The sequence below is a fragment of the Phocoena phocoena genome, chromosome 9 (assembly GCF_963924675.1).
Source record: "Phocoena phocoena chromosome 9, mPhoPho1.1, whole genome shotgun sequence".
In the NCBI taxonomy this organism is placed as follows: domain Eukaryota; kingdom Metazoa; phylum Chordata; class Mammalia; order Artiodactyla; family Phocoenidae; genus Phocoena; species Phocoena phocoena.
Window position 1 is genome coordinate 56,350,968 of NC_089227.1, and position 10,809 is coordinate 56,361,776.

At 40.8% G+C, this 10,809-nt stretch overlaps 1 pseudogene; it reads right to left on the reverse strand.

Moving 5' to 3' along the window:
• Window positions 1–6,770: 6,770 nt before the first annotated feature.
• Window positions 6,771–7,454, reverse strand: LOC136127914 (ribulose-phosphate 3-epimerase pseudogene; annotated as a pseudogene).
• Between the last annotated feature and the right edge of the window lie 3,355 nt (window positions 7,455–10,809).

Consider the following 10,809-nt stretch of genomic DNA (forward strand, 5'->3'; position numbering starts at 1 on the left):
TTCCTTTATCCTCCTCCTCTGAAGTTCACTTCTAATATACTGAGGGGTGCTTGAGTAATTCCAGTGAACAGGAAAATGCAAAGAAATAAGGACATGTGTGCTACCAGCAGAAAATTCTACATTTAAAGTCAGTAACATTTTAACCTTAAAATTACTCAAGACTAAACTGTATTGATCAATTCCCAAACCCTAGTCCATCAAGAGGGGCTCAGCTACTGCCCCTGAATCACTGGGGAGCATCTTTAAATGGAAGAATGTCCCAGCCACACCCCCAGAAATTCTGATTCACTGGCTCTGGGGTGAGACCTGGGAATCTCTATTTTTAAGATATTCCCCAAGGGACTTCCATGGTGGCGCAGTGGTTAAGAATCCGCCTGCCAATGCAGGGGACACGGGTTCGATCCCTGGTCCAGGAAGATCCCACATGCCGCGGAGCAACTAAGCCCGTGCACCACAACTACTGAGCCTGCGCTCTAGAGCCTGTGAGCCACAACTACTGAGCCTGCGAGCCACAACTACCGAAGCCTGCACACCTAGAGCCCATGCTCTGCAACAAGAGAAGCCACCGCAGTGAGAAGCCTGCACACCACAATGAAGAGTAGCCTCCGCTCACCACAACTAGAGAAAACCCGCACGCAGCAACAAAGACCCAACGCAGCCAAAAATCAAAAGAATAGTTATAAGATACTCCCCAAGAGGGACTTCCCTGGTAGTCCAATGACTAAGACTCCACACTCCCAATGCAGGGGGCCCAGGTTCCATCCCTGGTCAGGGAACTAGATCCCATATGCTGCAACTAAGAATTCGCCTGCCACAAGTAAAGATCCCGCATGCAGCAATGAAGATCCCATGTGCCGCAACTAAGACCTGGCACAGCCAAATAAATACATAAAAATGAATATTAAAGAAAAAAATATATTCCTCAAGATAATTCTGATGGGCAGCCAGGCTTGGCAAACACAGGCATAAATTATTCAGTTATACCCAGATTATTGTGAACCATGTAACAGTCTAATAAATTTGGATGTGACCCTTTGGGCGAAAAAAAAGTCCCGGGAAAAATTGCCATCATAAAAGAATTAAATTAATCCTCAAGAGTGAGTAAATTAATCCCAGTAAACACATTACAGTCACTGACTGCATTAAGTAAAAATTTTGTCTGCCTAATCAATAATGAAATAAGCAGAGAGAGGACATTTTAAAGCCTGCAGGAGACATTATAATTCAAACAGTAGCCTAGATCTGATAAATATTTTATAGACAGTCAATTTTATTTCATTCTACTTGAGAAATGCATAAGGGCCTACGTTCCTATTTGGCAACATCAGGTTTTTTTAATTGAATTGGAAGCATACAAGGTTGGTTAAACTGATGTGAATTTCTCCCTCAAGGTGAGTGTTAGCAACCTCTTAACTAAAAACACCAGGGCACGTTTTCTCCCCGGGGTAGGCCACTTCATGTGGTCTTCCAGCTCTGGCTCCCATGCGCAGTTCTGCGAATCTCTTTTGCTGAGTCTTGGTCCTGTGAAACGTCCGGCTCTCCAGAGAAGGCCACGTCTGTAGATCTCGGGTGCAGGCAGGAGAGAGTTCAGGTCCTTCTCAGTTTCCTCCTGCAGAAAACCTTGCAAAACCTCAGGTTCTTCTCTTTCATCAACTCATCAAGACCACCACAAAAACTATCTGCAGACAGTAGGTGAGTTTATGAAAATGCATCCGTGCAATGTGGATGATTCTCATGGTTTTTTTTTTCTCCTATCCTAAATTGAGTAAGATTTTTTGTAAAGGATAAAATCAAGTCAGCCTAGAAAACCTGGATTTGACAAGCTTATGGAGAGATTCATACAAACAAGGAATCTAGACTGAAAATTACGGGTTTGGGCATCTCAGAAAATTTCGGGACAGGGCAGACCAACTTCACGCGAAAATGTACTAAAGAAACTGGGAGCTGTCCAGAGAAACTGGTTGTCAGAGTTAAGGCCAAGATTTTTCTTAAGCGAAACAGCGACTTTAAAACGTTTTCCCCATTTCCCTGACCCATTTCACCACGGGCTCTACGCTGGGTTTTTCATTTGGCGTCAAGATGTAGTGAGAACCTCCGCGAGATTTAACTGGCATGCCACAGCCGGCCTCTAGAGGGCGCAGTACATTAAAGACCTTGGGCTTCCCGGGAAGAAAGGGAAGGGTGTTGGGGATCAAAGATCAAGCCCCCAGACCCGAGGTTCGGCCCCTGAAAGCCACTCTTTTGAAGAGTGTCTCCAGAAGAGAGAAAACCAAGGTACAGGAAATTTGAAATCTGTGTGCTTTATTTCAAGACAAAAGAGAAAGAGAAAGACACCTGCACGGGGTGTGTCCTGCCGCTGCCCCCAGCCCAGACCCTTGGAACAGTGATCACGTTCAGTGCAGACTGTCCACTGCTGGCTGAGAACACTGTTGCTTGAAAAGAGTGTCCTTCTATTTTGGGGTGGAAAGAGAAGGGTCTCTGAGCAGGCTGTATCTCGGAGTGGAGCCACAGAGGGGCAGTGACACCGACATGACAGCTGACCTGCCCCAGGAATTGTGCTCGTGACGCGCAGCTGACGATTAGGCAGGGGAAGGGGGAATGGAAAAGAAAGAGCAATTCTTGAGACTCTTCTGAAGAAGAATTTGCAATCAAAGACAAAAAAAGGGAAAAGTTTAAGATGCTAAATCTACAAGGTTTTTCAAAGAGTATCCTCAAGCATCAGAGTCTTCTCTGGAGCTTGTTAAAAATATGGAGCCCAGGGAACACCTACTGAGCCTTGGGAATGGCCAGGGAGTCTAAATTATTTTTTACAGCCCGAGAAGTTTATTAGAAATGTTTTTATTCAGTTATTAAGTGTTTATAGATTGTGGCACAAATGGACCTACCACCTGCTGATCCTCTTCCCTGTTTTTTTAATTGAATTATAGTAGATTTATAATATTGTGTTAGTTTCAGATATACAGCAAAGTGATTCAGTTATTTTTTCTGATTATATTCCATTATAGGTTATTACAGGATATTGAACTTCCCTGTGCTATACAGTAAATCCTTGTTGCTTTTCTATTTTATATATAATAGTGTGTATCTGTTAATCCCATACTCCTTATTTATCCCTCCCCCGCCTTCCCTCTCCCCTTTGGTAACCATAAGTTTGTTTTCTATGTCTATGAGTCTGTTTCTGTTTTGTATATAAATTCATTTGTATTATTTTTTAGATTCCACATATAAGTGATATATTATTTGTCTTTCTCTGACCTACTTAGTATGGTATTCTCTAGGTCCATCCATGTTGCTGCAAATGGCAATATTTCATTCTTTTTATGGCTGAGTAATAGTCCATATATACATATATATATATATACCACATCTTCCTAAAGCAACCATCTGTTGATAGACACTAGTTTGTTTCCATGTCATGGCTATTGTAAATAGTGCTACTGTGAACACTGGGGTGCACGTATCTTTTCAAATTAGAGTTTTTGTTTTTTCCAGATATATACCCAGGAGTAGGATTGCTGGATCATATGGTAGGTCTATTTTTGTTTTTTTAAAGAACCTCCATGCTGTTTTTCATAGTGGCTGCATCAATTTACATTCTCACCAATGGTATATGAGGGTTCCCTTTTCTCCACATCCTCTCCAGCGTTTATTATCTGTAGACTTTTTGTTGAAAGCCTTTCTGACCGGTGTGGGTGATACCTCACGGTGGTTTTGATTTGTATTCCTCTGATGATTAGCAATGTTGAGCATCTATTCATGTGCCTATTGGCCTTCTGTATGTCTTTGGAAAAATGTCTATTTAAGTCTTCTGCCCATTTTTCAATTGGGTTGTTTGCTTTTTTTGATTTTGAGTTGTATGAGCTGTCTACATATGTTGGATATTAACCCCTTGTCAGCATATTGTTTGCAAATATTTTCTCCTATTCTGTAGGTTGTCTTTTTGTTTTTGGATGGTTTCCTTTGCTATGCAAAAGCTTTTAACTTTGATTAGGTTCCATTTATTTATTTTTGCTTTTATTTCTTTTGCCTTGGGTGACTGATCTAAGAAAATATTGCTACAATTTATGTCAGAGAATGTTTTGCCTGTGTTCTCTTCTAGGAGTTTTATAGTGTCATGTCTTATATTTAGGTCTTTAAGCCATTTTGAGTTTATTCTTGAATGTGGTGTGAGGGAATGTTCTAATTTCCTTGATTTACATGTGGCTGTCCAGCTTTCCCAACATCACTTGCTGAAGAGACTGTCTTTCCCATCGTATACTCTTGCCTCCTTTGTCATAGATTAATTGATCCTAGATGTGTGGGTTTATTTGGGGCTCTCTATTCCATTGATCCATATGTCTGTTTTTGTGCCAATATCACACTGTTTTGATTACTGTATCTTTGTAGTATAGTCCAAAGTCTGGAAGAGTTATACCTCCAGCTTTGTTCTTTTTCCTCAGGATTGCTTTGGCAATTTTAGGTCTTTTGTGGTCTTTGTGATTTTTCTTGTTTCTTGAGGAAGGTCTGTATCACTATGAACTTCCCTCTTAGAACTGCTTTTGCTGCAAAACATAGATTTTGTAAAGTGGTGTTTTCATTTTCATTTGTCTCGAGGTATTTTCTGATTTCTTTGGTTTTACTGCTGACCTGTTGGTTTCTTTTAGTAACATGTTGTTTAGTCTCCACATGTTCGTTTTTTTCTCATTTTTCTTTCTGTGGTTGATTTCCAGTTTCATTCCATTGTGGTCAGAAAAGAAGCTTGAAATAATTTCTGCCCTCTTAAATCTGTTGAGGCTTATTTTGTGACCTAGTATGTGGTCTATCCTAGATAATGTTCCATGAGCAATTGAAAAGAATGTGCATTCTGTGTTTTTTGAATGTAGTGTCTTGTAGATATCAATTAATTCCAACTGGTTTATTGTATCTTTTAGGACCTCTGTTGCCTTGTTGATTTTCTGTATGGATGATCTGTCCATTGATGTTAGTGAGGTGTTAAAGTCTCCTATTGTTATTGTATCATTGTCAATTTCTGCCTTTACATCTGTTAGTATTCGTTTTATATATTTAGGTGCTCCTATATTGGGTGCATATATGTTAACGAGTGTAATATCCTCTTCTAGTATTGATCGCTTTATCATTATATAATGCCTTCTTTGTCTTTCTTTATGGCCTTTGTTTTATAGTCTATTTTTGTCTGATATGAGTTTTGCTACTCCCACTTTCTTGTCATTTCTATTTGCATGAAATATATTTTTCTATGCCCTTACTTTCAGTCTGTGTGTAACTTTTGCCCTGAAGTGAGTCTCTTATAGGCAGCACATTGTAGGTTCTTGTTTTTGTATCCAATCTGCCACTCTGTGTCTTTTGATTGGAGCATTTAGTCCATTGACATTTAAAGTAATTATTGATAGGTATATACTTACTGCCATTTTAATCCTTGTTTTCCAGTTGTTTTTGTAGTTCTTCTTTTTTCATTTCTTCTTCTTTTTGTTTTTCTTTTTGTGATTTTCTTTTGTATACTTGAGTTCCTTTCCTTTTTGGTTTTTGTGAAGCTATTGTATGTTTTTCATTTGTGTTTACCATAGATTTCAAGTATGTTGACCCATAACTATATCTTCTTGCTTTAAACGAATAGTCATTTAAGTTCAGACACATTCTAAAAGATCTACATTTTATACTCCCCTCTCCTACATTTTGTGATTTTGACATCCTATTTTACATTTTCATGCTTATCCTTTTACTGTTTATTGTGGTTATAACCTCTTTTATAATTTTAATTATTTTTTAATCTTGGTACTGGCTTATTTAAGTGATCTTCAATCCTTTCATATATTGCCTTTTCTATTGTGATTTTCCCTTTCTTATAGAGTCTTGCTTCTTTCCTTTTCTTTTTTTTTAGGACTGATTTGTAGGTTTAATGAGATTATATCAACATACTTTATAATCTACAAAGCATAAATTTATATGACAGCTACTTTGTATTGAGCATCCTCAAATTCTACTACCCTACAATTCTAGGAATAGTAGTGGAAGCTTTACATATATAATTAATAGTATCTCTTAATCCTCAACACAACCCCCCACTGTTGTTATGATTATATTCAATATATAAATCAGTTAATAATCAGCTCAGAGAGGTTGGTTGGATTGGTTTGCTAAGGTCAAACAAATAGAAAGGGGAAGAGAGTCAGGATTCAACTTAATATTACTTCCAAATAGAGGCCTTCCTTTCCTTTTAGCATAGAGCTAGGAAAACATCTTATGTACTTAAGAATAGCGGGTGTGATTAAGAAAAAGGGGAAATGGGGTTGGTGGAGGGTGGGTGGGGCTTGGGGGAAGAACCACTGAATAACCTGCCCCTAGAGCAAAGCTAACAAAGAAAACACCCTGATAAAACTTGTGCCTGCGTTTTACAACAGACCACCTGAAAATCCCTGGACTTCATAATACATTGTTTTTTTATGTATGAAATATAAGGTGCAAAGTAAAAAATAGATGTTTCTGAAGCTAGAAGAGCCATCCCAGCCAGATCCCAACTTAGTTATCACACACACACACAAGTCAAAAATGACATGAAACAGGAAAAACCGGACTTCCTTTGCTTTCAGAAAAGCCAAGAAGCAAAGAAAATTCTTTTTAGAAATTCAGAAAAAAAATTTTTTTCATAGTAGCTAATATGCCTTTCTTAGGCATTAAGACACATTTCTGTTCATAACCTTGATATACCCATATTCTTACTCTTTATGAAAATCAAGTCTCCCAGTAAAAATGGTATTTTACCACACTAATCTTTAAATTGCATCACTGAAAATGTAATACACACCAATTTCTAACCTCTTGGAACATTCTGCAAAATGGATTTTAGTCACTGGAATGAATAATTGCTCAGAAAAGCAGCACTGCCTCAACTGTAGTACGATTTGGTAGGTAATATTCTTGTTTTCCAGTAAAAAGGAGATCTCGTAAGCAGAAACACTGGACTCCTTGTGGTTCCATTGATCAAGAGAACGTTTCTGAGCAGCTTCTAAGCAAATATTTCTTAACAGGTTGATCACAGATCTGGGGTCTTCACTCCTCATAATGACACTGCCAGATACAATCACGTTAGCTCCTGCCTCTGCACATTTATGGATGGTGTCAGGACCTACTCCACCATCAACCTCAATGTCCAAAGACGGGAACCGGGTCCTCAACCAGTGAACCTTTGGCATCATATCTTCCGTGAATTTCTGCCCTCCAAACCCAGCTTCCACAGTCATAACCAAGGCCATATCTATCTGATGAGCCCATGGTGCCAAATACTCAACTGTAGTTCCTGGTTTGATAGCAAGGCCAACCTTCATTCCATTCTCCCGAATGTCTTTGATCAAAGCCCCCGGGTTCTCAGTAGCCTCGAGATGAAAAGTATATTGATTGGCTCCTGCTATAGCCATTGGTTTTACCCACTGTTCCGGCCTGGACACCATCATGTGCATGTCAAAGAAAGGGTCCTGGGCTTCCCTGGTGGCGCAGTGGTTGAGAGTCCGCCTGCCGATGCAGGGGACACGGGTTCGTGCCCCGGTCCGGGAAGATCCCACATGCCGCGGAGCAGCTGGGCCCGTGAGCCATGGCCGCTGAGCCTGCACGTCCAGAGCCTGTGCTCCACGACGGGAGAGGCCACAACAGTGAGAGGCCCACGTACCGCAAAAAAAAAAAAAAAGGAAGAAAGAAAGGGTCCTGGCCTAGCTGCTTTCGGAGGCTTTCTACCACAGGGTGACCAAAGGTGATGTTGGGAACAAAATGCATCCAGGTACAGATAATCGGCCCCTAAACTGGCCAGGTCGCTGTTGAGGATGGACAGGCCAATCTTGCAGCCGGATGCCCTTCTTTCCTATTTAGAGAAGACCCTTCAATACTTCTTTTAGTGTAAATTTAGTATTGCTGAATTCTTTTAGTGTTTGCTTGTCTGAGAAACTCTTTACCTCTCCTATTCTAAGTGCTAATCTTGATGGGTAGAATATCCTAGGTTGCAGGCTTTTTGAATATATCCTGCCACTCTCTTCTGGCCTGCAAAGTTTCTGCAGAGAAATCAACAGATAGCCTTATGGGGGTTCACTTGTAAATGACTCTTTGTTTTTCTCTTGCTGTCTTTAGAATCCTCTCTTTAACATTTGCCATTTTAATTATAATGTGTCTTGGTCTTTTTGGGTTCATCTTGTTTGGGACTCTCTGTGCTTCCTGTACCCGGATATCCATTTCCTTCTTTAGGTTTGAGGAGTTTTCAGCCATAATTTCTTCAAATACATTTTTTGATCCCCTTCCCTCTCTCTTCTCCTTCTGGAACCCCTATTATGCATAGGTTGACATGTTTTATATTATCCCATAGATCTTATATGTTGCTTTCTTTCTTTTTTTTTTTCATTTGTCTTTCTGTCTGCTGTTCTGATTGGGTGATTTGCATTATCCTGTCTTCCAGATCACGTATTCATTCTTCTGTGTCATTTAGTCTGCTATTCATTGCTTCTAGATTGGTTTTTATCTCAGCAATGGAATTGTCTATTTTTTATTGGTTCATGTTTATAGTTTCTAGTTCCTGTTACAGTGATCTGTGTTTCTATTGATCTTTCTTAGTTCGGTTAGCATTTTTATTACCACCTTTTTGAACTTGGGATCTAGTAGACAGATGAGCTCTGTTTCATAATTTGTTCTTTCAGAGGATTTCTCTTGTTCTTTTGATTGGGTGTAGTTCCTCTGCCTTTTCATTTTACTTAACTTTCTCTGTCTCTATGAATTTAAGAGAAACAGTTATCTGCTGTGGTCTTGAAAGGGTGTTTTTATGTGAGAACATCCCTGTGTAGACTACGTATGTCCCGTGTTTTCATGCAAGGGCTGGTTTCGGTATGGACACCAGTCACGTCTTTCCTTAGGGTGTGCTGGCTGTTATCCCCTGGACAGGGGGTGTGGTAGGTGTTGTAGTATCTAGAGCCTGTGCAGGATATGAGATGGGGCTTCCTCTCTTGCCACCCTGGCAGGAGTGGGGTCTGCCCCCCCCCCAGTTGTTGGATTAGAAGCCCTCAGGGTTGGGTTCAGTAGGATCCATTGCTCGTGAGTGTGAGCCCTGCCTCAAAGGAGGTGATGCTGAAGCAAGTGAGGTCCTATGCACTGCCTACACAGGCAGCTTCAGTTCTGCTCAGAAGCTGCCCAACCCTTTCTCTGTTGTGTTTGTCCCAGATCTAGTGCAAGGCTCTGGTGTGGAGTAGCCTGGGGCTGGGGGTCGGGGCATAGTGGCTGCAGGAACTGAGGTGGCTGTGCTGCCCCCTGGGATCTGGGCTGCCTCTGTGGCAAACTTCTCCCAGGACGTGCCTGCCCCAGACCTAGCGCTAAGCTGTGGTGTGGAGTGGGCGGAGCCAGGGCTCTCCGGCTGGGAGAGAACCCATGCAGACTCCTGAGCACACTGACAATGGCCATCACTGCAGAGGGAGTCTAAATTTTTAACAGGCTCCTGGAGGGACTCTGATATACACTGCAGTTTGAGAACTATTGAATTGTACTTGTTCCAGAAAAACTCCTCACAAGCATCTGTATTTCCCTTCTTGCAAATATAACTCTTTGTCCCATCTGCTCTAAATGGCAAACAGTATGCACCGTTAGCTTGTAAAAATACTTCACATACGTCTTGGAAAATCTTTTAATCACTTTACTTTCTTTTCTCTGAGCACTTCTTTTTATCTTTGAGCTTTGGAGTGCCAAACTGAGGTCAGTCCTAAATACTTTTTTGACCAACATTAACATCAAAAGGACTTCACTGTAATCCAGCTCATCTAAGCCATTTTCACCATTTATCTTCAGCCCAGTATTACCAAGGAGCTGGTCAGTGGATTGAGAACAGTTTATCACACTGACAAAAGATCAGAGTTCACTGAGCCACCAGACATGTTTGGGGGCCACAGGCACTCAACTTCTCCTGCCTGTTCCCTGGAAAAGGTGGACATGAGGAATCCCTCTAAGTCTTTGGGCAGTGAGGGGGGTCCTGAGTGAGGGGGCACTTGCCCCTGACCTAGAGAAAAGCTTTCGCATCTCATGCCTTTTCCTCTGAAGTCTAGTCTGCCTGGAATGGCCATCCCCACTTGCCGTGCCCATAAACTCCTATCCACCCTTCAAGTCCCAGCTCAGAAATGTGTAGTGATAATAAAAACACTCATCATAAATCAGGTTTCCCTCTTCTATTCTGTCCTAGCATGCTATAATTTCCCTTTATAACACTCATCAAATCTGTAATGATATATTTGTGTGAATATTTTATAAGCATATGTGTATCCTGGTTGACCAAAAGCTACATGAGAGCAAAGACCATTTGCCTTCTCACACTTGTACTTATAGCCTATTACCATGCCTGACACATAGTAGGTACTTAGTTAATATTATTGGATGAATGAATTGATAGGTGTACATTTATTGAGTACTTCCACTGTGTCAGGCCCTGGGCTAAGTGCTCCTGATATATGGTTTGTTTTAATGTTCCCAGCAACCTTCTGAGGTAAGTATTATTATTACCTCTGTTGAATAGACAGGAAGTTGAGGCTCAACGATGTATTGAGAATTTTTCAGGGTCACACAGCTAATAAGTAGGAGCACTGGGATTTGATATTAAATTTGTGTACCTCTAGACCTCAGCTCATTTGAAATGGTCACCCCCCTGTTACCTTCTTGGACACCCAAATACTAGTTAGTTGTTTCTTTGCTGTTTTTTTCTCATATCATGTCAGCTATTCCTCTATTACCACATGTTACATCATCGGGATTTAAATATGTGTATCTTTGAGCTCCATGAGTGCATGGACTTTATTCAAC